Raw genomic sequence first — 26,950 nt, 5'->3', positions numbered from 1 at the left:
GATTCACCGGGATTCGATCCTGAGGACCTCTGGTGTGGAGAGCGTTTCCCTGTCAATTGTGCCACCTCAGTTCCTGGTTTCTGCTGAGCCTCACCTTCACGCTCCCCTTTGTCTCTCCTTTGTTGTGTCATCATCTTGTTTCGTGACTCACGTGAATGGGCACTGGCTCACTATATGGGCACTTGGCTTGCAGCATGGGCACTTGTGCAGGCACTTGGCTCGCCATGTGGGCACTTGGCTCACCACGCAGGCTCTCGGGCTCTCGACCCACCACGCAGGCACTGGCTCACCGCACAGGCACGCTTTCTCTTCTTCTTTTTCACCAGGAGGCCCCAGGTATCGAACCCGGGTCCTCCCATATGGTAGGCGGAGGCCTTATTACCTGAGCCACATCCACTTTCCTTAATTTTTTCCATGTTTTTTTTCGCTCTTAAAAGTAACAAATACATAAAAAACGTAAGTCCATATCTGGGTTTTAAAAGAATGTCTCTTTTCTTTTTACTGACTGAAACCTAATTTTGAAAGGTTTTTACAACCATTTTATTGAGATATAATTCACATACTATACACTTCACCCACTTAAAGTGCCCAACTCAGTGTGGTCTCCTCTTCTTTAAGATCTGCGTCCTATAATGGACTCTGGATTCTCCTTCGAAGAGTTTTTCAGACACTCTCCCACTGACTGCCCCTGGGACGCCTCTCTGAGCCACCGAAAGCCTCCCTTATACATGTATTCTTCTCTCCCCAGATACGCAGAGAAAAGGGCCTGGTGGAGCACCCAGCAAACGGTGGGATGCGGTGGGAACTTAGATGTTCTATTTAGCAAGCATCTGTACTGTCTGAAATTTTTCCAAGTTGTGTGTCTACTCTTTTCATTTAAAAACTGCATGTTTTTTAATGAGTCTTGTCTCTCCCCAGCATTTGTCTAGTTTGAATCTTCCCAAATTGGAAAAGCCAGGGGGACCCAGAGGAAGGCAGAATTTCCCCAAGCTTCCTGGAGAGTGAGCCTGAGCCCGAGCTGCTCCCCGTCGCAAGGGGCTTGATGCTCACCCCTGCTCTCCATTCTCCTTTCCTTCTGAAGATGAAGGCTTCCCTATGCTGCCTCATCTGCAAACAGCGATGGGGGTCACTGCTTTCAGGGAGGGAAAAAATTAAGTCACAGAATCCTCTTTAAATGAAAGGTGTACCAAAAAAAAAAAAAATTACCAGTCCGCTGGCCTTCAAAACACAGTAAACTGAGGCTGGACAAATATTAACTTTCATTCTAGTCTTTGATATCAGTACATTCAGGGGTTAACTAGTCATGGACTTTGGGTCTAGCCAAGACCCAGCTCCTGAGCTCAGGTGTGAGCTCAGGGGTGACCCTACGATGCAAGCTGATAAGGTAAGCTGATAAGTTGGTAAAACAGCTGTGCTTACTTTCCCTTGGGAGGGCACCACCTCATCAGGCACTGTGAAGTGTCTGACATTTTACCCAATTGCAAGGTGTAGCAGTTTGATGTGGTTATGAATTCCAAAAATAGATATTAGATTATGTTCATAATCTGATTTATACCTGGACATGATTAAGTTATGATTACAGCTTTGATTGGGCCATGTCAGTAGGGTGCTGAGTCCCCGCCCCTTGGTGGGTGGGGACTCCCAGATAAAAGGCATGGCAAAGGACAGAGTTGAGGGTTTTTGATGTTGCAGTTTTAATGTTGGAGTTTGATGCTGAAGACGTAGGCTGGAGCCCTGGGAAGTAAGCTCACAGAGGAAAGAGAAGCCAACTCCAGGAAGAGAGGAACCCTGAGCCCAGGAAGAAGCAAGACCTGGGAAGGGAGGAACCCAGGAAGCCTGAACCCTGGCTGACGTCGGCAGCCATTTTGCTCCAACATGTGAAAATAGACTTTGGTGAAGGAAGTAACTGATGCTTTACGGCCTGGTGTCTGTAAGCTCCTACCCCAAATAAATACCCTCTATAAAAACCAACCAATTTCTGGTATTTTGCATCAGCACCCCTTTGGCTGACTAATACACAAGGTAACAAGCGAGCCTGCCATGGTCGTGGATGCTAGTAGGACAGGTTTGTAATTCGCAGCAAGGACAGTCAGCACTGGGCCAGCCTTGGGGGGAGATGCCACACAGGATTTTAATGATGTTTTCTTTTCTTTCTTTTTTTTTTAAAGATTTATTTATTTATTTCTCTCCCCTTCCCCCACCCCGCCCCCACCCCGGTTGTCTGTTCTCTGTGTCTATTTGCTGTGTCTTCTTCTTTGTCTGCTGTTGTCAGCAGCACGGGAATCTGTGTCTCTTGTTGTTGCGTCATCTTGTTGTGTCAGCTCTCCGTGTGTGCGGCACCATTCCTGGGCAGGCTGCACTTTCTTGTCACGCTGGGCGGCTCTCCTTACGGGGCGCACTCCTTGCACGTGGGGCTCCCCTACACGGGGACATCCCTGCGTGGCAGGGCATTCCTTGCGCGCATCAGCACTGTGCATGGGCCAGCTCCACACGGGTCAAGGAGGCCCGGGGTTTGAACCGCGGACCTCCCATGTGGTAGACGGATGCCCTAACCACTGGGCCAAGTCTGCCGCCTTAATGATGTTTTCTAGTGTAACATCATTGTAGATGCTTCCCTTTCTTCTCCATGAAACCTGATCCATATTATTTGGGAATGCTTCTAGCATTTTAAATTTTCATTTCGTTTTGTTGTAGTAACAGATATATAACATAAAATTTCCATTTTAACCATTTTTAAGTGTACAGTTCAGCAGCATTCATTACTTTCCCAATGTTGCTCTACCGTTACTACCATCCATGACCAAAACTTGTTCATCACCCCAGAAACAGTCCGCACCCAGCAATGAATCCTCCCTCCAGCTCCTGCTCACCTCTAATGTACTTTGTGTCCCCATGAATTTGCTTATTCTATTAATAGATACTTTGTAGAAGTGGAGTCATACGATATCCACCCTTTTGTGCCTGGCTTATTTCACTCAGCAGAATGTTTTCAGAGTTCACCCGTGCTGTAGCACGTGCCAGGACTTCACTGTGTCTGCAATTGCTTTTTTGTTTTTCATTTAAGGGTTTAGCTGTACGACCTTGGCCTCCGGATGTGGGTGACAATGAGCCTGCCTGGGACTGACAGCTCAGGAGTTTAGCACCCTGCCAGTGGGTCCTACTTTGGAATTTATACTCCCCAGGGTGACAGAGTTGGACTCAGCTGTGGTTTCCCTACACATGGCTCTTCTGCCCCTTCTATTTTAACCCTGAGTTAGTTCTAGAGTTGATAGGTGTATGTTCAAGAGACTTAAACCTTTGGGCTGTCCATGTGCCAGTTGGGTCTGCATCTCAACAGGGTTGCAACACCTACACTCCAGGTCACTGGCCTCAACCAGGACAACTAACAAGGAGAGGATGATGGACAATGCCCGTCCCAAGGAACAGAGAGCATCTACAACTACAAGCAAGAGAGTCCCATCCATCTCTGGGATTTAAGTCCCCTCTCAATTAGAGGTGGAGTGGGCATCGCCATCCCAGAATCCTCAGGTCTGCAGAATGGACGGTGAACTAGAGCAGACTTACCATTTTTCTACTATAGACTTACTGTTATTCTAGTAATGGAAGAACTTTTATCATTGATGTGGAGGCAGTGGCCACCAGAGGTTTTGAGGGAAGGGAGAGGGAAAAATAGATGTAATATGGGGGCACTTTCAGGACATTGGGACTATCCTGAATGACGTTGCAATGACAGATACAGGACATTGCTTATCTTGTCATAACTTACAAAATTGTGCAGGAGAGAGTTTAAACTATAATGTAAAGTCTAATCCACACTTAGTGGCAATGCTCCAACGTGTGTTCATCAATTGTAACAAATGTACTCCACTAATGAGGGATGTTGTTAATGTGGGAAAGTGGGGGAGGGAGAGGGAGTGGGCATATGGGAATCCCCTACATGTTTCATGTAACATTTATGTAATCTAAGTATCTTTTTTTTTTTTTAATTTAAGTATATTAAAAAAAAATGCCTGCCTGGAAAGCGCAGCCAGATTTGGGTTATAATCCAATTTAACCCACTGTGGGGTCCTGCGAGTTCCCTTGGACAGTGATGGGGAAATACCAGGTCCCAGAGCAGACACCGAAAACAACCTCACAGCCTCCGGTAATGAAACATAGTCATCTCCAGCTCCCCTAAAATGAGGGGCTGTTTGGGGAGATTTGTTTTTTGTTTTGTTTTGTTTATAAATTTTTTTTGTCTTTATTTGATTTTTTAATGTTACATTCAAAAAATATGAGGTTCCCATATACCCCCCACCCCCCTCACCCTACTCCTCCCCCCATAACAATATCCTTTTCCATCATCATGAGACATTCATTGCATTTGGTGACTACATCTCTGAGCACCGCTGCACCTCATGGTCAATGGTCCACACCAGAGCCCACACTCTCCCACATTCCACCCAGTGGGCCATGGGAGGACATACAATGTCCGGTAACTGTCCCTGCAGCACCACCCAGGACAACTCCAAGTCCCGAAAATGCCCCCACATCACATCTCTTCCTCCCACTCCCTACCCCCAGCAGCCACCATGGCCACTTTCTCCACACCAAGGCCACATTTTCTTCGATTGCTAATCACAATAGTTCATGAATAGAATATCAGTAAGTCCACTCTAATCCATACTCTATTCCTCCATCCTGTGGACTTTGGAATGGTTGTGTCCACTCCAGATCTACATCAAGAGGGGGCTTAGATTCCACATGGATGCTGGATGCAATCCTCCTGCTTGCAGTTGTAGGCGCTCTTGGCTCCTTGGTGTGGTGGTTGAACTTCTTCACCTCCATGTTAGCTGAGTGGGGTAAGTTGTTTGGGGAGAGTTTGTAAGAGGAGAGAGAAGCCTCTGGAAATCCTGCCTTCTCTCTTCACAGCTCCTCACAGCTATAGACCAGAACCCAGCGGTGTTCGTTTTCCAGCCCATCCCTCCTCCTTCTCGCCTGTCTTGCGGCGCTGAAGATGCTCAGTCGCCGGGCACACACCTTAGAAGGCACCTCTTGTCTCGGCCTCGGGACCAGCAGGTCAACAAGCCCCGAGCAGCCCCCTGGCCCTCTGTGAGCCCGAGCGCGCCGGCAGGGGCCAGGGGCTACCCGGGCGTCTCCACGTCCCACGACCCCCCATCACGGCCGCCCAGGTCGGTGGGTGATAAACTCGTTCTCCTTCGCAGGTGACCGGCCGCAGCCTTGGAGTGGGAAGGGGACATCTTCGGTGGCTGAGGAGGTGCCAGACTGGAACCAGGGGGCCCTCTGGCGTCAGGGTGCTGGGAGAGGGGGACACAGGGCATTGCCGGGGGCCCGAGGGGCAGAGCTCGCGGGTGGGTCTCCCTCCCGGGGCCCCGGCCTTGGGGCTCGGCCCTCCGCCGCCGCCTTCGCAGGCCGGCCAGGCTGCCCCGGCCCCGACTGGTGGCTGGAGGCCGCTCCCCGCCAGGCCCTCCCGCGTCCCCCAGGTCAGGGGGCACGCAGCGCCTTCCCCAGCCCCCCGGCCTGCTGTGGCCTTTCCCAGCGCCCCATGCCCAGGGGCCCTCACTCGCCTCGGAGGCCGCGAGCCGCTGAGAAGGCTGTAAGTCACTCCGGTGAAGCACAACGGCGGCCCCCGCGCTCGGGAGGCTGGCATGGATTTTTTTGTGTCAAATATGAACGTGTCTTTCGGGACTGTTGATGCGGTGCCACTGCAGAGCACGACGCCTCCTGAGGGGCCGGCCTCCCCAGGACCTTCTCTTCTTTCTGGGAAAACAGAAAGTGTTGGCCATTAGCGTGACATTACCCCTCCTTTTTTTTTTTTTTTTTTTTTTTGCAGGTCCAGACACTAAATAATCCTGGGTAGATGCTGGCTTCATTAACGTATGGACTTGTACAACTTTCTGGACTCCTGCCTGTCTGTACACAGGCAGAGCCACGTTCTTACGTATTATCACCGGCCTGATTTTCAGGGAAGCCTTCTGGTCTCCTCAATTGCTCCTGCTAATTTTGAGCTCTGAGGAAATAAAACGTAAGTTGGCATGCGTCTTCCCCATATTCCTCTGTTGTTGTTTTTATTCTTTCTGTTGTGGTAACATCTACGAAACATAACATTTCCTATTTGAACCATTTCCAGTGTACAAGTCAGTGGTGTTAATGACATTCACAGTGTTGTGCTACCATCATCACCACCCACTACCAAAACTTCTGCATCAGCCCAAATACAACTTTTGTACCCCCTAAGCAACAACTCCCTGACTTAGTTTGCCAGGCCGTGCAACGGGTTGGCTTAACAACAGTTTACTGGCTCCTGGTTTCAGAGGCGAGGCGTTCAAAATCAAGGTGCTGGCAAGGCGACGCTTTCTCCCCAGAGCCTGTAGCCTTCTGGCGCTGGCGTGCTGCAACCTTGGGGCTCCTTGGCTGTCACCACTCTCTGTCCATCTTTCTCTCGTTGTGTCTGCTCGTCCAGTTTCCATGGATTTCCAGCTCCTTCTGTGTGGACTCCTTGGACTTCTGGCTTCCAGTTTCTGCTTTCTCTAAGGCCTCCAGTGATGTGGATTAAGAACCGCCCATTCAGCTGGCCACACCTTCGCTAATAAGCACATCTTCAAAGGTTCCTGCTTACACATACAGCTCCTATTCCACACCTGCAGGAAAGCCGCCTGAGACCCTGTCTTTTGCGGGGTACATGACACCCTCCCGCCCGGTCCCCTGGAAACCAAGTCTACTTTCTGTCTCTAGGAATTTGACAGTTGTATATATTGCATACAAGTGGAATCATACAATATTTGTCCTTTGGTGTCTGGCTATTTCACTTGGCATAATATTTTCAAGATCCATCTATGTTGTAGCATGTATCATAACTTCATTCCTTTTTACAGCTGATTAATATTCCATTGTATATATCACACTTTGCATTTTTTTATCCATGTATCAGTTGATGGACACTTGAGCTGCTCTCACCTTTGGACAGTTGTGAATAATGCTGCCGTGAACACTGGTGCGCAAGTATCTGTGGGAGCCCCTGCTTTCCGTTCTTTGGGGTATATACCTAAGGGTGGAATTGCCAGGTCACATGGTAATTCTATATTTAATTTTTTTTTTTAAGAGGCACTGGGCATTGAACCCAGGACCTCATACATGGCAAGCAGATGCTCAACCACTGAGCTACACCCATTCCCCTATGTTTAACTTTGAGGCACTGCCACACTGTTGTTTCCATGTTTTTAATGGAAATCCATGCCGCTGATGGCAGTATAAACGCGAGGCAGAATAAGCGCTGCCCTCCCCAGCTTCACAAAGAGGGCTGGCCCTGAGCCCATGTGGCGCAGCAGGAAGCCACGCAGGGGAGAAGCTTCTTCCTGTGCGCCCGTCAACAGGGAAGTCGAGGCTGAAGCATACAGACGAGTGGAGCAGCGTTTCCCAGAGCGCGGTGGCAGGCGCCACGCTTTACGTCGCCAACCTTCCCCTCCCAGTCCACGGAGGGGCTCAGTGCCTCTGGGAGAAGGGAGTAGTTCCCATCAGGGAAGGGGGGCTCGAGGGGGTGGCTGGCGGCTGGCACCTGGACCGCGTCCACCACACCTCCCACCCGAGAGCCTCCATTCTCTCCCTCCCCTCCCCGGCTACTTCGGAGGCCACATGTTTCCAGAGGGACAACTACAAGAGGTTGCATGATTACATTACCATGGACCAAATATATTGTGTAACATATTGTATGGCCCCCAAAGAAATTTATATGTATTCAGTACATTTAATTGAGAAATGGATGCTTTTATTCAACTGTTTTCTTTTTCTTTTTACTGTTTATACTTTCTATTATTAAATATACGAAATAATGTTTTAAAAAAAAGACTCTCTCCTGTACATAAGTCCCAATAAAGCTTACATCTGATTCAAAAGGCCGTCGAGACAACCCAAATGTCCATCAACTGATAAATGGATAAACAAAATGCTTTTCATTTTTTAGCAGTGAAAAAGGATGAAGCACTGATACATAGTACAACATAGATGAATCTTGTAAACACTATACTAAGTGAAAGAAACCAGACACAGAAAGCCATATATTACATGAGTTCATTTACACGCAGTATATGGAATGGGCCAATCCATTGATACAGAAAGGAGATTAGGGAAGCAGATGTGGCTCAAGTGATAGAGCTTCCGCCTACCAATGGGAGGACCTGGGTTCAGTTCCTGGGGCCTCCTGGTGAAAAGAAGAGAAAGCGTGTCCATGCGGTGAGCCAGTCCTGTGCGAGCTCTGCATGGTGAGCCTGTGTCTGCACGAGCTCCCGCATGAGCGCCCATGCGCAAGTGGGTGCCCGCACAAGTGAGTCGTCACGCAGCAAGGTGATGACGCATCAAAAGAGAGACAAGGGGAGACTTAAGGTGAAGCGAGCAGAAGCCAGGAACTGAGGTGGCACAGCTGACAGGGAACCTGTCTCCCCATCAGAGGTCTCCAGAATTGAATCCCAGTGAATCCTAGAGGAGAGAAAATGGGAAGAGAAGACAACACAGACAGCAAAACCAGCCAAGGGGGGGAGGTGGGGGAGGGGGAAAAGAAATAAACTTTTTAAAAAAGAGTTGAAATTTATATATAATCCTTTAAAAAAGAAAAGTAGATTAGGGACTGCCAGGAGGTGGGGGTAAAGGGAAGGGCATAGGTTTCATTTAGGGTGATAAAATGTTCTGGAATTAGATAGTGATAATGGTTGCAAAATACCATATGAAAATACTGAAATCACTGAATTGTACACTTGGAAAGGGTGAGTTTAATACTATGTGAATTATATTTCAAAAAACTTTTTAAAGCATTGGAATAAATGGGAAGTAGGGGGTCAGTTAACACACCAGCTTCCATCTGGGATTTCCCACATGACTGAAAAGATGTAAAATACCCTCACAGGGAAAAAACAAAACCAAAAATCAACAAAACACCATTCCTCAGCCGCACCGACACAGGTTTCTCCTGAAATCGCCAGTGACGCCTGTGGGTCATTGTCCCGTGTGACCCCAGGCCCCACCCAGAACCTGAGACAACCAGCCGACAGTCACAGAAGTCCTACAGCCAAATACGCTGGGCTAGTGTCGGTAACGGGAACGAGAGATTTACTTATGATAGAAATTTTAAACACATATTAATATTTTTGCCATAAAATTGCCAGTTTCCAAAAATAGCAAAAGAAAACTGGAGAACAAGAACTACAGAGGGAAGCAGATGTGGCTCAAGCACTTGGGCACCTGCCTACCACATGGGAAGGTCCCCGGTTGGGTCTCCAGGGCCTCCTAAAGAAGATAAGCAAGACAGCAAACTGGCATGGTGAGCTGATGCAACGAGATGATGCAGCAGGATGACGCGACAAGGAGACACAAGGAAACAATGAGAGACCCATCAAGCAGGGAGCGGAAGTGGCTCAAGTGATTGGCGCCTCCTTCGCACATGGGAGGTCCTGGGTTTGGTTCCCAGTGCTTCTTAAAAAGAAGATGAGCAGACACAAAAAGCAGACAGTGAGCTCAAACAACAAGGAGGGAGGGGTTGAATAAATAAATCAATAAAATCTTAAAAAAAAAAAAGAACTACAGAAAATTAGGGCAAGATTGGCCCACATGCGAGCCAGAAGAACGATGAAATACACTGGAGCAGCTTATTGCCTGGCTGACCTCTTCTGTTCAGTAGTAAATCAGAGATAAGCTGTGACTTGAAAGACAAATCTGAAAAAATGTCAACGAATATTGCCATTTAGGGCATGACAGTGTGGAACTTGACCTGAGCCCTGTGCTCCCACAAAACAGCCGCAGTTGAGAAATACCCCGACTTCTTGCTTTCTGAAGTCCCCCCTCCCTTTCAAGTTCTGAGAAACAGCTGACCCCCAAGAGCCAGCCTTCCCCAGGCGACTTAGCTAAGCCTCGCTGTCTATTCTTTCTCATGACCTCATAAGACTCACAGACGACACCCTTCTGAATTTCCTTTGGGATGTTCCAAATTTATAAACATTCTCCCTCTTGTAAAAGCCTAAGTGAAACCATTTCCTTAAAGATCTGGTGTGTTTTGTCTTTTGTGGGCATATAATGAATCCCTTCTTTTGAATGTAAGGAAAGAGGTGTGTAACTTTTTAGTAGACAATGTGTTCTTTCTGCCCCCACTGGAGTTGGTCTTGGGCAGCTATCTCAAGTAGAGACTCCAGGGCAGGCTTCTTTTGAAGGAAAATTCACCCCCACACTCCCACCCCTACCCTGGGGACAAGCCAAGGCAGCTCTGGGTGTTTTTTTCAGATGCAGAGAAATTTTTATTTCCTTACTTTAAAAATTTTTTCTGAGATTCTTTAGTGTTAAAATTCATTTTAAAGTATGGTGACCAAGAAACAAGACAACACCAAATTTAGAAATTATGCGGTTTTGCAAATTTTCTCTGTAGCTTTTTTTTTAAAGGACGTATTGGGATTGAACCTGGGACCACGTATGTGGGAGGCAGGTGCTCAACCACTGAGCTACATCTACTCCCTGCTGTAGCTTTTTAAAAAAATGTTTTATTTATTTATTTATCTCCCCCCACCATTTCCCCACCCCCATTGTCTGCTCTCTGTGTCCATTTGCTGTGTGTTCTTGTGTGTCTGCTTGTATTTTCATTAGGTGGCTCCAGGAACCAATCCTGGGAGCTTCTGGAGTGGGAGAGAGGCGATTATTCTTTTGTGCCCCCTTAGCTCCCTGTTCTGCTGTCTTCTTATTTTCTGTGTGTCTCCTCTTGTGCCATCTTGCTGCGCCAGCTCTCCGCGTCGGCTGGCACTCCTGTGCGGGGTGGCATTCCTGCGTGGGGCGGCACTCTGCATGGGCCAGCTTGCCACGCGGGCCAGCTTGCCCTCACCAGGAGGCCCTGAGCATCGAACCCTGGACCTCCTGTATGGTAGACAGGAGCACAACTGCTTGAGCCACATTCATTTCCTTCTCCGTAACTTTTTAATGCATAGAAAATAACTTCACAATTCAAGACTTTTAAGCATCTTTGTTACTTCCCTTAGTTTTTACTTTGTTAGGCAACAACGGGCTGACCTTTAGTACCAAACCTTGACTTGTTGGACCACGAAGGAAGGTGTATACCATGGAGGCTTCCAAACTCAGTGGCCCGCGCTCACAGACATCATTAATGATTGCTTATAGATTGGTAGCTATCTGGTCACTTGACATTTTTTGGTATTGAGAAAACTCTCCCTTTCTTTGTCTACCTTAATTTCTTGTTCAGTTTCAAATAATTCAAGCATTTTGGGGATGTCACAGCCAATGGAATTTCGTATAAGATTTGGAAACCTTTTCTTCAGTTTCTTCTTTAATGGATTAAGTTTGGGCATTATTTCTGGACGGCTACATAAAAGTCAGCATGTATTTCATCAGCCGGAATCTTCTGGATCAGATCAGTTCCTCCTGCAAATGCAGCTCCCTTTTCTTCTGCTATTTTAATCTCTGAGGCATTTCCTATAAATACAGGAAACTTATTGATCTCTTAGTAAATGAATATGGAAAATTAAGAACTCTGGCAAATGGCTCCCCTTTTTTCTTCTTCTCCAGTGCCATATCCAGTGTGAGATCAAGATAAAACACCTTGCTTTGGATTGGTAAAGCCCAGAATTTGAAAGTTCTTAAGCAAGTGAATAGCTTTCTCCACCTCGTGTGTCTGCCTCGGGTATACATGCTTTAAATAGACCTCATCCTCGGGCTCGCTTTCCCTACAGGTGCATGGCTTTATTTTTCCTATATCTTCCTTTGTCTCATCTGATGCTTTTACTTTGGGACCTTTTCTTGCTTTCTTTGCAGGGCTCAACTGAGGCATCTTACAGCTGCTGCCATAAGAGCTTTTGTTTTTTGTTTTTAAAGCAAAGTCCCTCCAAGTGCACTAAGTTTCCCATTTTTATAGTCGCCATCCATGTCCCAGTGTCCAGGGCTAAGCCCCCTCCCCGGAGCTCTCCAGGCACCATACTTTGCCCCGTTCTTAAGGGGGAAATGTATATGTATAGTATTAGCTTCCTGCCAGATCATCAGATTTTCCAGATGATTGCTGCATCTTATTTCTAACTTCACTTAGTACACTAGCCATCATCTGTCATTTTCCTATAGCCATTATAAATCATGGATGGCAAATAAAATGGGAATACTGGGATGAAAATTCGGTCATACACTTTCTATGAGGGAAATAGTGAATAGAATCACTCCCCTGGCCTGTGAAGAAGGCACTGCTAAAGATTCTACAATTAGGTGGTAGAAATAAATATTAGTATGCTCGCTTAGCCGCCCCCTTCCTGGGCCCTTCACAGGATGCTGTGGGCAGCCCAGCAGCTGAGTGTTTGCCAGGTAGATTTGATTTTCCCACTGCTAAGCCTTGGGGACTTGGGGAAGACAAAATGCTGCATTATTGAACATTTATAGTAATTTCTTCAGTTATCTGTCAAAAGGAGGTCTGATTTTGTCCTGCATAAGACCTTACTGGCTGGAGCAAAGTGGTTTGGTGGTTGGTTACTTCATCAAACAAGACACTGAACCTGGAAAATTTGGAGCTAAGAAAAAGGTGGAAGCTGCGCAGGGTCCCTCTCTCAGGGGTACAGGGTAAACTGCAGGCGTCGTCTAATGGCACCTGTTCTCATGATCAGGGTGGGAGGAAAACTGAGCCCCGCTGAGTCCTCCAGGCTGCAGCTGCTTTGCTGGTGCTTCGGGGGCAGGAAAGTCCAACCCTGCGCCGTCTCGTCCGTTAGGGAGCAGAGGGGAAACCAGCAGCCCTCTCGTTCTAGCGAAAGAGACCCAACACGATCAACACAATAAACACAAATTTATATAATCGGCATGGGTTAACTGCAGTCGGAATATCTGTCCAAATAGATGTCCAAAAAACCCTAATGTGGAGATCTTCCCGAAGAGTGAAATGCTTTCTGCTCGAATATTTTACTGCTTTCTTTAATGAAACAGCTAGATTGTCCTGTCATGGAAAGCGGGGAGGGGCGCAGCCAAGGGGCCCGGATTCTTGCCTCAGTTAAGAGTTTTGTTTGCAAATAAAAGAAGCAGTTCAAGCATTAGGCAAAGAGGGGGAATTTGTGCTTAGGACCCAGGGGTGTGTTAGAGGACCCAGGGCTGGGCGAAGCGCCCACAGGAGCAGGGTCGCCCTGAGAGGAAGTATTGCCTGCAGTTTTGGGATCTGGGTGCCGTGCTTGCCACACCCCAGCCTGGCCCTGGCTCGGTCCACCGGGGGCTGAAGGCACCTGGACACACACCTGTCTAGAACCTGGCGAAGTCCCTCTCCTGAGGCCGATGGTGCCCAAAGCCTGAAACGGCCCGCTCTGCCCTCTGGATTCACCCCCCACCCTGAGCCTTCTGCCCCACACCCAACCCCACAGCTCCCCTTGGCCCCCCAGTCGGCCCCTCCTGGTGGCTTCCTCCTGCGGAAGGGGCTCCCTGACACCCACCGGCTGTCTGATGGCCAGGATTTGATAAAGGAGCCGGGTCTGAGCCGCCTTGGTGTGGCTGTGAACCTCAGAGCAGACACACACTCCCCATCGGCCGGCCTCCAGGGAGGCTCATTCCGGCAGACTCATTAAAAGCTGATGAGAGGGCAAACGTCTGTCTGTCTGCTGCCTCGCATGTGGCGGGGAAGCAGGAAAGGGTCGTTTTCCGCTAGAACAGAATTGAACGCCAGCAACAAAAGGCAGCAAACAGGGCCAGCCCTTGGCCTTAGATGGACCGTGAAATTCGACATTGAGGACTTGCAGGAGAGATTCACGAGGGAAGGAGCCTCAGGCCCTCACTGAGTTATTTAAACGACAGGAGGTGTTCAAAGCAGATCAGGGAGGATGGGAAAATCTCAGCCTCAGCGTTAACACCCACCCCCAAAAGAATTTAATGGGTCTCCCTGTTTGAGCTTTGGTAGTTATTTTAAGGTACTGTGGGAGGCCGATATGGCTCAGGTGACTGGGCTCTTGTCTACAACATGGGAAGTCGCTGGTTGGGAACCCGGTGCCTCCTAAAGAAGACACTGAGTGGCACAATGGGCAGGTACAGCGAACTGACACAATAAGAGACACAAGAAGAAAAAACATAATGAGAGGCTCAATAAAGCAGGGAGCAGAGGTTCCCAGTGCCTCCTAAAGAAGACAGCAAGCTGATGCAATGGGCAGGTGCAGCAAGCAGATGCAACGAGAGACACAGGGAGGGAAAACATAATGAAAGACCCAACAAGGCAGGGAGAGGAGGTGACTCAAGCGATCAGAGGTCCCGGATTCAGCTCCCAGTGCCTCCTAAAGAAACAAGAAAGACAAACAGGCACAGCAAGTGCAAACAACAAGGGGTGGGGAGAAATAAATAAAAATAAATCTTAAAAAAAAAAAAGATACTAGACGCTGCCACCCTGTTTTGGGGCATCGTCCTGTGTCCAGTCCCACCAGGGCAGGGACCTGACATCTCCTCCAAGGAAGGCCTCAGCAGGATCTGGGAGAAGTATAGGGGGCAGAGCCGCATGCCCCAAAAAACGAACAGGCGCCCAAACAGCCTGCCTGAGGGGTTGTCAGCACCTCGTACCCAGTGGCTGCGCTGAGCTGGAGCCGCCACCTGCTTCCCGGCCCCACGGTTTCCCATCTCCACTCGCCACTCAAGAGTCAGTTGACTCAGTTGGGACAAATGATGTCATTTCTAAAATCTAAATGGCTTGCTAGCACTAATAATTTAGAAAATAGTTCCTAAATTGCTTGTCTTTCTTATAAATAAAAGCCGTTTCCGCTGAGCAGGTTGCCGGGCTGCTGCTCTGGTTCTTTGACTCAGAGGCTCAGGGATGACACCCCCACGGGGTCGGGAGCAGTGGCCGAAGGGTCGGGTCTCAGTCATCAAAACCTCCTGCCTGGTACCGAAGGCAGGCAAACGCCTGTGATCTCAGGCAGCTGCGTGTGGAGCCCGAGGGAGTTTCCACCACGTGGGGCCCTGCTGGGGGCCTTCTCTGTTTTTCTTAGGCCCTTTCACTGACTCAGCAGCTCATCTGGGCACCTTTTCTCCCGACTGAGGCCCCTCTGTCGCCCTCCAGGTCCGGGGGGGGCTGCCTTCCCAAACAGGGCCAGCATCGCCGCTGCTGGGGACGAGAGGCTGCCGTGGGCTGTGCGCGGTGCTGTGTGTGTGCTGGGCTGTGTGTGCTGTGTGTGTACTATGTGCGGTGTGCGCGTGTGCTGTGTGTGCTGTGTGCTGTGTGTGCTGTGCCGTGTGCATGTGCGTGCATGTGCATGCTTGTGCAGTGCTGTGTGTGCTGGACTGTGTGCATGTGTATGCGTGTGCCGTGGGTGTGCTCTGCTCATAGCTGTGGCTCTGACTCGTGGGCTGAGGGGCTGGGGGTCTCATTGGCTGGGGGGCTGGGGGACTGGGGGCTGGTGGGGTGCGGGGCTGGGGGACTGGAGGACTGGGGGCTGGGAGGCTGGGGGACTGGGAGGCTGGGGGACTAGTGGGCTGGGGGTTGGGGGCTGGGGGCTGGGGGTCTCGGGGGCTGGTGGACTGGGGGACTAGAGGGCTGGGGGGCTGGGGGGTTGAGGGGCTGGGGGGCTGGGGGGCTGAGGTGCTGGTAGGCTGGGGGGCTGGTAGGCTGGGGGGCTCATAGGCTGGGGGGCTAGGAGGCTGGGGGGCTCGTGGGCTGGGGACTGGGGAGCTGGGAGGCTGGTGGGGCTCGTGGGCTGGGGGCCTGGGTAGCTGGGAGGCTGGAGGGCTGGTGGGCTGAGGGGCTGGGGGGCTGGGGGGCTGGGGGCCTGGGGGGCTGGTGGGTTGAGGGGCTGGGAGGCTGGTGGGTTGAGGGGCTGGGGGGCTGGGGGGCTGGGGGCTGGGAGGCTGGTGGGCTGGGAGGCTGGGGGGCTGGTGGGCTAGGGGGCTGGGAGGCTGGGGGACTCGTGGGCTGGAGGCTGGGGGGCTGGGGCCTGGGGAGCTGGGGAGCTGGTAGACTGGGAGGCTGGGGGGCTGCGGTCTCGTGGGCTGGGGAGTGGGAGGCTGGTAGCCGGGGGACTGGAGGACTGGGGGGCTGGAGGACTGGGGGCTGGAGGGCTGGTGGCTAGGGGGCTCGTGAGCTCGTGGCCGGGGTCTCGTGGGTTGGTGGCTGGGGGGCTGGGGGCTGGGGGGTTGGGGGGCTGGGAGGCTCTTGGACTAGGAAGTCGGTTCCACCCCTGCTCGCCCCAGACCGCGGCTGCCCCCGGCAGGCCCTCCGCTGCAAGGCATCCTTCCTTGCAGGAGCTGGACGCGGAGCTTCCCAGGCAACCCTTGGGGAGCCCCCGCCCCGCTCAGCAGAGGGCCAGTGGCGGGACCCCTGGAGGCCGACAGCCGCCTGCAGAGGGAATTACCCCGCCTGGACTCTGCCCGTATCCCGGCCCTTGGTGAAGCTGGGTGCCTTTCCCCCCGAGGGCCGAGGGAACTGAGCCTGGAAGGAGAAGTGAAGGTCGCTGACCCTGGAGGGGACATCTCGGCCCCGGGCCACTCTTCTGGCCTGGAGGCAGTGGTGGCCCTGCCTGGCTGTGCCCCTGAAGAGACAGAATTTCTGGTGTTGGAGCAAAAACAGAGGGGCAGGGGCCAAAGCCAGAGGGGTGGCGAGCCTCTGGGGAGAGCCCTGGACGTCCAGCAGGGAGGGGCAGGGCCTGTGCTGGGAAACGGGCCTCAAGGCCCCTTGGGGACCCACGGAGCTCCGTGGGGGCTGCTGCAGGTGGGGGCTCCAGCAGGCGGGGGCTCCAGCCGGGCGAGGGGCTGCCCTTCATCCCCCAGCGCGGGGGGCTGCGGGGCTGGTCCAGGCAGGAGAGGATGAGCACCCTAATGGAGGGTGACAGAAGCAGAGGAGGTTGAGGTCATGGCGACGAGGGGCAGTGACCACTGGGCTAGCGTGGGCCTGGGCAAAAGGCCGAGCTGGGGCAGCTCAAGATGCAAACCACTTCTTTCTCGCTAACGGCCCCGCGCAGGGGTTCCAGGGCGGCAGAGGCTGTGCTCCCCAAAGCCGCAGGGGCCTGCGCTGATGGCAAACATGCCAGGTCCCATACCTGCCTTCCCAAGAGGCTCCCGTCGGGGCCACCGCAGCTAGAGGGAAGGGGCCGAGGGCACGGAGGAGGGCTGGTGGCAGGCTTGCCAGACGCGGCCTGGCAACGGCACCCAGAGCTTCCTCTAACTTTTACTGGCAAGCATCGCTCTCACAGCCGCTCCTGGCTACAAGGGAGGCTGGGAAATACACCCTAGACTGAAGCCCAGAAGGAAGGGAGGACTGGATGGGGGTGAGCGCCAGCAGTCCCTGCCTGCGTGAACCACGGTGGCTTTAATCCAGTGGGGACATCGGAAGGTCCCCGAGTGCAGCTGACGTCCCCCGTGTCCAGGGCCCCTCAGAGGCCCCCAGCCTCCCTTGGAAGGCCAGCCCCACGCCCTGGGGTTCTAGAGCAGTGAATCAGAAGCCCTGGGGCTGCCATGTCCGGGAAGGTGTTGCCACCAGAGGTTTATTTCTTTGCATCAGGTACGAGCCACTCTCAGCTCTATGAGCACCTTGTGGCCACGTTTTCTTCCGTGAGGATACTGGGGTCAGTCGTGTTAGCTGGTCAGTTCAACAGGGTGCACCCAAGAACTAGCTTTCCCATCAGCAGTAACAAAGTGTTTTGCAATTGTCAAGGGAGATAAAGTCCAGCCTCGTGGTAATGAATAAATTAAAAGCAAGTTCTGACACTTCCGGGAAGACGGAGGACTAGAAAGATATGGGACTCTCTTCTCCTCCAGAAAACCACCTCGAGGACAGGATGAAACAGCCTGGAAACAGATCTTCTGGGGTTTAGGACACTAGGCGAAGCCTGAACACCGCCCAGAAGAAAGGGACAAAGGAGGGAACCGCGAGGACAGGGCTGTGAGCTGAAACCAGCCGCTGCTGCCAGCACCCTCCCCACACTGCAGACACTTCAGAGTCCTCGGGCCTCTGGGCCTGTGGCCACAGACAAAGGGGGTCCCAGGGATCCAGCCCCCCAGGAAAGGGGAGAGGGAGGGACACGGCCTAAGGCTGCCTCAGCTTCTGACCCACACACTTGGTCTGCTGTGTCCCAGGAGCCCTTCCCCGCCGGGTGGGGCCGCACCGTTGTTCACTTTGGGAGCCCACATGGGGCTAAAGATTTACCACCCTCTCACTCTCCTCCTCTACTAACAGGGACTGGTTGTTGAGGCCTCAGAAGGGAGTGGAAATATTTCTTAGCCAGGAAAAGGGAGGGGCTCCCAGAGAAGGCTGGAGAACCGTCTCAGGTGAAGTTTGAATGGCAAGGCTCTAGCCTCCAGACAGGAAGCTCTATCACTTTGACCCTGTCTGTGTGGCAGCAAATACACTCCACCAGGCATTGAACTGGGAGCTGCCAAAGATTGCCATCTGCTGGCAAACCAAGGAAACGCATGTGAGAAAATTAAAAAGTAGCTTTCTTCCCCAAGGCCCTAGGAAGCCGGTCTGCAACCAATGATGGGTCCTGAGCCCAGTTTTGAGCAACCAGCAGGGACAATCCTAACAATCCAGGTCAAGCCAAAAATCAAAAGCAGTGGTAACACACAGCCTCCCACTACTAAATCCCTAAAAGAGAAAGAAATTGAGCATTTGAGTAAACTACATCCTAATCAGATGCCTAGACATTAGCAAAAAATTACGAGCTATACTAAGAAAATGGAAAGCATGGCTCAAGAAAAGGAACACATCAACGCCCCAGAAGAGACCTAAGATTTGAGAGAACTGATTAGCGAGATGTGCACACATTTCCAAAATCAAATTAAGGAGTTGAAAGACAATATGGCTAAAGAGATAAATGACACCAAGGGGGCATTTTCAGGACTTGGAGTTGTCCTCAATGATATTGTAGGGACAGATGCAGGACAATATATATCCTGCCATAATCCACGGAATGGACTGGGGGAGAGTATAAACTACAATGTAAACTATAATCCGTGCTGTGTAGCAGTGCTCCAAAATGTATTCATCAAAAGAAATCAATATACCACACTAATGAAAGAAGTTGTTGATGTGGGAGGAGTGGGCAGGGTAGGGAGTGGGGTATATGGGAACCTCTTATATTTTTTAATGTAACATTTTGTGTCATTTATGTATCTCAAGAAAAAAAGAAAATAAAAAAGAAGAAATAGACACATTGGACATGAACAAAGTCAAAAATTTTGACTTCAAAGGACACCATCCAAAAGTGGACAGACAACCCACAAACGGAAGAAAATTTTTTGCAAATCAGATATCTAATCAGAGACTTGTATTTAGAATATTTAAAAAGAATTATCATAACTTGCCAATTTAAAAATGGGCAAAGGATTTAAATAGACATTTCTCTAAAGAAGATATACAAATGGCCAACAAGCAAATGAAAAAGATGCTCAACATCATTAACCAACATGGAAATACAAATCAAAACCTCTTTGAGACACCCCTTCACACCAATTACGATGGCTGTAACAAAGAAGACAGACAATGACAAGGATTAGCAAGGACGTGGAGGAAGTGGAAGCCTCCTGTGTTGCTATGTAAAACAGTGCATCTATGTAAAATAGTTGCTATGTAAAACAGTGCATCTGATTTGGAAAAGAGTTGGGAGGTACCTTGTAGAGTTAAGCATAGAGTTACCATAAGACCCAGAAATCCCACTCCTAAGATATTACCCGAAAGAATTGAAAATGTACGTTTTTGTAGAAATTTGTACAGAAACATTCATAGCAGCATTCTTCATAACAGCAAAAGAGTGGGACAATCCAAGTGTCTAGCAACTGATGACTAGATAAGTAAAATGTGGTATATCCACATAATGGAATACTATTTGACCATAAAAAGGAGTGGAGTACTGTTATATAAAAAAGGAATGGATCCAACATGGATGGATCCTGAAAACATTATGCAAAGTGAAAGAAGCCTGCTACAGCTACAAATTATATGATTACATTCGTATGAAATGTCCAGAATAGGCAAATATTTAGAGACACTAAGTACATTTGTGGTTCCCAGGGGCTGGGTGAAAAGGGGATGAGAGTGACTGCTAATCAGTACGGGGCTTCTTTTAAACTATTTGATGAAAATGTTCTGGAATTAGTAGTGATGGTTGCACAACCTTGTGAATATACTAAAAGCCACTGAAAGGGTGAGTGTTGTGGTGTGTGAACCGTATCTCCATGAAGCTGTTATTTAGATAAGCACAGAGATGTTTATGCATCAGTGGTAGGTTGAATTTTGTTCTCCAGAAAAACATGCTCTTAATCCTTTCCTGGAGGTGAGAACGCACAGTAAATAGGACCTTTTGAAGACGTTCTTTTTAGGTAAGGTGTGGCCAACTGAATGAGTTGGGGCCATAATCCTATTACTAGAGGCTCTAGGAGGAAAAAGGCCAACGGAAGAAGCGCTGGAGGTCAATGAACCTAGGAAGAGGAAGGAGAGGTCATCTTGATGTGACCGAAAAGCCAAGGACCCAAGGATCGCCGCAGCCAACCCCAGAAAGCAAAGGTCTTTGGGGAGAAAGCATTGCCTTGCTGACGCCTCCCAGCCTCAGAACTGTGAGCCAATAAATTCCCATTTATTTTAAGCCTACCCATTGTAGGGCATTTGTTTTAGCAGCTGGGAAACTAAAACAGACATATAAACTAAAAGAATTTTCAAAATGTAAATCTGGTAGCCAACATATGATTTTGTTTACTAGGTTAAAACACTACCTGGACGGTGGTGATGGCAGCACAACATTGTGTATGTAATCAACAGCACTGAAATATGTATATGAAATATAAAAAGGGGAAATGTCAAGTTGTATATACGGTAACAGAATAAAAACAAAACAAAACAACTTTGGGAAACCCCAGGCCACTGAATTTGGGTTTTTCTGTTCTTTCCTTGCCTTTCTTCCTCCTCCCTGAGTATGAGTTCTTGGAATCCTTCTGATTTTCTCCCTTGTCTAGAGCAGCACCCAGAAGGCGAGCGCTCAGCCTCCCCGTTCCCCTCCTACATTCTGTTCTGAGGGGACAGGGGTCAAGGCAGAGCTGGTCCTGAAGGTCAAAGGTCAGGAGTTCACCTCTCTGCAGGCCTGACCACGGGGCCACCACACCTTTTTGCAGAGATTACATGACGAGGTCTCAGCCTTCAAAGAACATATATATCCAGGGGCATGTAAAATTTTGATGATCATGTGTATTTGAGGAGATGAGACTGGGGTACAGTGAGTGGGAGACATTTTTTAATGTGTTTCATTCACTATTTTTACCATGTGAGCATAAGTGTTTTTTCCCCATCATCATCATCATCATCATCATCATCATCATCATCATTATCATCATCATCATCATAACATGTAAGAACTTAAAATCTAATTGAAGGGAAGCAGACTTGGCCCAATGGATAGGGCGTCCGCCTACCACATGGGAGGTCCAGGGTTCAAACCTCGGACCTCCTTGACCCGTGTGGAGCTGGCCCATGCACAGTGCTGAAGCGCGCAAGGAGTGCCATGCCACACGGGGTGTCCCTGCGTAGGGGAGCCCCACACACAAGGAGTGCGCCCCATAAGGAGAGCCGCCCAGCACAAAAGAAAGTGCAGCCTGCCCGAGAATGGCACACGCAGAGAGCTGATACAACAAGATGATGCAACAAAAAGAAACACAGATTCCCATCTATCTGATAAGGATAGAAGCGGTCACAGAAGAGCACACAGCGAATGGACACAGAGAGCAGACAACGGGGGGCAGGGGTTGGGGGGGAAGGGGAGAGAAATTTTAAAAAATAAAAAATTTTTAAAAAGGGGGGTTGGGAAGGGGAGAGAAAAAAAACCTAATTGAAAAACAAGAAAAGATAAGGAACGAAATGATGCAGTATATTGTTGATTATGAAATACATGGAATTGGCCAGTCTCTTTTATCCCCTCTCGAGTGCCACCCTCCAACTGTCCTCCTCAGCCTGGCCTCTCTGCCTGGCCTCACTGCCTTCTCCTCTTTCCTTCCTCTGGACTCTAAGAGAAATCTCTGCCTTTGAGCCTCATTTTAACAAAGCCTTTTAAATAGTCTTATTCCCTCTTATTTTATAAACTTAGTGAAAGCTGGACCCATCTCTGGAGTCTAGAAGGCTTTCCCTGAGAACCTTTCTCTGGTTGAATGAGTCTAATAAGTCAGTGCTTCTACTGAGTTGCTTTGGTTAAAAAGAAATGTCAGTTTCTGAATTGTGGGTTTGCAAGGGAAGTTGCAAGAATAGAAGTTTTCAAATGTTTCTATCGATTTCATCTTGGTCTTTGCTAAAGTATAATTTTCAAAAAGGTAAAATCATGACTCATGCAAATATAAAATGAAAACATGTCCAAGATTTATTCGACTCATTAATTAATAAAGGAACAAGTCAGATGTCAGGACCAGTAAGATGTTACAAGCATTTGAGAAACTAAGTATATATAGGCAATTTAAGAGATGGCTGACTTAGATACGAAACGGGTTAATTCTAACAGAGCCATAGACCATAACCTTTGGGATTATCTATTCCCTTGGTGAACAGAGGTTAATTTGCATTTCTGCCAGACAAAAATCTACAATTTATCCTCTGTCCCTACAAACTTGTAAAATAGCCATGACAACGAAATACCAAGACCAGCGTGCTGTGCCGAAAAAACACCCAGTAATCACTTTGGCTCATTTCCAAGCATCTAAGACAACTCCCCCTTAGGCTAGGGGTGTAAGGCTATGCTGAACGGGGAAATTATCTTCCTTGAGTGTATAGGGGCAAGATGTGTCATCCTCACCTTTTTCAAACTAGTGGCGGCTACCAATCCTGACCAAAAAGGTAAGCCAAATTGTGCAAAACCAAATTGACTAAGGTTCTGATTGCAATCGTGGTTACGGGAAGATGGGTTATTACTTCTGACTTTATCTTCCTTTCCTGGGTTTAGCAGTGGCCAGTCAGTCCAGTGGCCTCTGCTCGTGTCTGCTCTTGGCTCGCTGTGCTAGGGAGAATGCTGGGGTAACTCCTCAGCCTTCGTGATGGAAGGAACTTTCAAAGTTAGCCACAGAGGAGAGCAATGTCCCAGCTGTGCTTGGGCCTAGGGTCACTTTGATGAGCCCAGGTAGTTATAGCAGTTTTCATTTAGAAGATGTACACAGTGCACAGAAGGGGCGTCACAAAGTCTACCCTCATTGAAGCCTTATAAAATCTCAGTGAGACACATATTCGGGTGAAGAAAATGAAATTGTAAGAGGTTAAGGAACTTGCCCAAGGTCACACAACTAGGAAGTAGGGGAGCAGAATTTTGAATCCAGGTCTGCTCGAATCTTTATTGAAAGTAATGTTAAAAAAATGAAGTGATTCACTGCGCTTCCAGGAATAAGATGGAAAACTACTTCAAATGTGCCTGTATGGAAAAAGTATTGGTTTGGAGTTCAGAAAAACCTAGGGAAAAATCTTGGTTCTGCCATCTACCGGGTGTGTGAAATGGGCACATTTTACTAAATTTTGACGTGTCTGAGTTTTCTCATTGGTCAAATACGACTACTCTTCTTTATTTTAAATTCATTGTGAGAAATAAGTGAGGAATTTTTGAAACTATAAAAAGCACTATTAAGGTTATTTTTCCTGGGGAGCCTGCCTTCCCGAGGGAGACAGAAGCAGCTGGAGGCAGGACGCAGGCCCTGCTCGTCTCTGTGCCCCACGCGCTCCGCCTGGCGCTGGTCTGTGGAACGCACTCAGGGAATGTGCGCGGATTTAACTGACCTCTTGTAACTTGCTAGCTTATTCTTGGGCATTTCATGGCTGGACTCTGAGCAGCGCCTTGAGCCCACTGGACGAACTACACTACGGTAAGGATGTACGAGCCCACACAGAGGGCACCTTTGCTCTACCAGCAGGCTGTGAGAGGTGGGCACACATCTGACCAGCAGGCTGTCAGAGGTGGGCACACATCTGACCAGCAGGCTGTGAGAGGTGGGCACACGTCTGCCCTCCCAGCACGCATATTCTTTGGAAGAGGAGACACAATTTGGAGAAGTCATAAAGCTGGAAAGCCAAACCAACTAGAAGTTCAAAGTAGTTTTCAAAAGGCAATTGACCATTTCAACAAGTATATACTGCTCAATGTTTAAAAAATTAAATAACTGAAAACCTGAAAACAAGTACATTTAGTAAGTAATGGCAATTAATGGAAGCTTATAGATAACATAAGTGATAATTCTATTAAGATTTAAAGAGTATTAATTGTGGAGGGAAACCAGAAATGCTATAGATTGAATTATGTAGCCCGGGAAGGGGGTGACACACACATTCTTAAAACTTAACCCATTCCTGTGGGTGTGAGCCTCCTGTAAATAGCACCTTTTGAAGATGTTATTTTAGCTAAGCTGTGGCCAACTGAAACAAGATGGGTCTTAGATTATTGGAGTCCCTTATAAACAGAGGAGTTTCAGAGAAGGCCACGTGGAGGAGCAGACGCTGGAAGCCAGTGGAACCCGGAGGAAAAGGAGAAGCCTCCGTGTGCACTGACACTCGGTGGAAGTCCAAGGCCTAAGGATCCTAGCAGCCAGCCCCAGGCTATCACAGCCTTTGTGGGGAAAGCATCGCCTTGATAATGCCTTGACTTTGGACTTCTCCTGGCCTCAAAACACTGAGCCAATAAATTTCCATTGTTTTTAGCCACCCCATTGCATGGCATTTGTTTTAGCGGCCAGAAGACTAAGATATGTGTCTATAATTTCTCTCTTGCCTTAGTTCTATCGGATGAGTGAGAGTAGGAAGTTGTTATGGCATTTCTTGGATAGTCTTCATTTGGCCCTCTAGATCCCCTCTCCAGCTTTGTTCGCCCTTTTCCACGCCCAGCGGGCTGGCCTCGGCAGACCGTGTCCCATGGGCTACCTTACTTTTGGCTAACGGGAGGCTCAGGCAGGAGCTTGGAGAGTGGGAGCAGGGAGAGGCCAAGCACATGTCCCTTCCCCTCTTCTCCCAACTGCTTTCATACCCCTTTCCATGTTGAATACCCCTTGTCATACTCAAATTCAGGCTGGTGAGAAGAGCGCAATAACATCTAAAATATGGGTGGATGCGCATAAGTGTGTGCAGTTTCACCTCCAGGAGTCTTTTACATTCATAATACTTGCTGCCATTTACTGAGTTCTCACTGTGTCTTCCAAGTGCTTTAAAAATATTATATAATGGGTAGTACTTGTAAAGGAGGTACTCGCATATCCCAGTTTTATAGATGAGTAAACTGAGGCTCACTGAGATCTGTATCTTGCCCAAGGTCAAGGGTGCACAGATGGCTAGGAGTGGGACTGGGATTGACCTAGCTGCCTCCTCCAGAGGCGAGCCTAAACCGCAATGCCCCAGGTGCTGATCCAATCCCTGGACAAGCCTTCCCCAACCTGACCTGTGGGCCAACACATACTTATTTTTCAAGCCTCAGTGAAACTTCAACTCTCCTCTGAGGCTTTCCCTAGCCACCCCCCACCCCCCCAGGAACTGCCCCTGGTACACTCCCACCACCACACCCACCACCTTGTTCTGAGCCAGTTTTCCTTTAGGACAGGGCACATCTCCCCTTGACCTCTGCAATCCCAGGGCCCGGCAGGGGGAGAGGAAGAGGTGGTGCCCAGGACTCTTAACTTGTCATCTCTGACTGTTCCATGTGCTTCAGTGCCCCGACTGGCTAGAGCTGACTTCTTTCTGCAGTTTTACGTAGCCGATATTGGCCAGAGGTCTTCCAGCCTCTGAGCCAGGGACTTCTCCCACCTCGCTGCCCGCCTTGGCGGGTTGTCTCTGTTTCTTCCCCGTGGCACCCGGCTCTAGCCTTGGCCTCTCACCAGGCCGGGCCAAGCCAGGGTCCCCTGCACACCGGGGACTCCGTTCCCAGGGGTCCTGTGGCGGGATGACTGTACTTCCACTTTTCAGTTCTGTTCTCATGACCACATTTTGTCAGAGCCCTGTCAAAACCCGGGGCAACGTTGTGACGGAGGTTTTCTTTTCCTCTTTTGCTGGTGTGGGATTCAAGGGCATCCCCGTGGAGATGGCCGAGGTCTCCCAGCCACCCCTGGTCTATTCCTGCCCCAGCTGGAGGCAACGCTCGTTTAAAAAATCCTAAAGTCCTTCCTCCATATATCACCTAACTCCTCTGCACCATCACCTCCTCCGCAGTTTCCAGCTTTAGCTTTCCTCAGCACAAACGTGCCTGATGTCATGCCTGGGTAGGGGACCCCCGGGGAGGCCCTAACCAGGACCGTGTCGCCCGAGGCTGGCCTCCTGGTGCAACGACACCGCTGCTCCGCCAGCGGCTGACCGGTCCCCCTGAGAACATCAAAGATGTGTGCTAATGTGGGAACCCCCTGTATTTTTTTATGTGACATTTATGTCATCTAAGTAACTTTAAAAAAAAAATAGAAATTGGGAAAACAAAAACGTGTGCTAAGCAGTCCACGAAGGAAAAGAATTGCTGCTGCCTTGGAAAGCCACGGGTTCTCCTTGTTCCTTCACGGTCCCCGCTCTGTTGGGTGCGCTGTCATTCCCGACACACCTGGGGGCCCGGGGCGCAGCTCCAGCCCTGGCGCACGCAGCGCCGAACTTGGGCGCGCCGCCACCGGGGGCAAAGGATGCTCGGCCGGGTCCCGCGCCTGCTCCCGGTTGCGGGGGAGGAGGGGCGGCGGGCGCGGGGGGGAGGCGGCCGGGCCGCGGGGACTGGACTTCCTCCCTCCCGCCCTTCCGGAACCGGGCGCGGGAGCGGCCGCCGCGCGGAAACCAGGCGGCGCGGGGGGGCGGCGCGGGGGGGCGGCGCGGGGGGGGTGGGCGGTGCGCGGGGCGGGGCGGCCGGGGGCGGAGCCGGCGGGGCGGGGCGGCGCGCGGGGCAGCGCGGGGCGCGCGCGGGGTCCACGGGGCCAGCTGCGCCCGCTGCGCGCGCGGGACTCAGGGGCCAGGCGCCGCTGTCCTGGGCGCGGGGCGCGGGGCGCAGGGCGCAGGGCGCGGGCTGCGGTCCCCGTGCGCCGC

At 50.1% G+C, this 26,950-nt stretch overlaps 1 pseudogene; it reads right to left on the bottom strand.

Moving 5' to 3' along the window:
- Positions 1–10,980: 10,980 nt before the first annotated feature.
- On the bottom strand, positions 10,981–11,812 carry LOC101422527 (large ribosomal subunit protein uL1m-like; annotated as a pseudogene).
- Positions 11,813–26,950: the final 15,138 nt, after the last annotated feature.

This window comes from Dasypus novemcinctus, chromosome 17 (genome assembly GCF_030445035.2).
Source record: "Dasypus novemcinctus isolate mDasNov1 chromosome 17, mDasNov1.1.hap2, whole genome shotgun sequence".
NCBI classification, from domain to species: Eukaryota; Metazoa; Chordata; class Mammalia; order Cingulata; family Dasypodidae; genus Dasypus; species Dasypus novemcinctus.
This window is presented reverse-complemented; position numbering and strand designations above follow the sequence as displayed.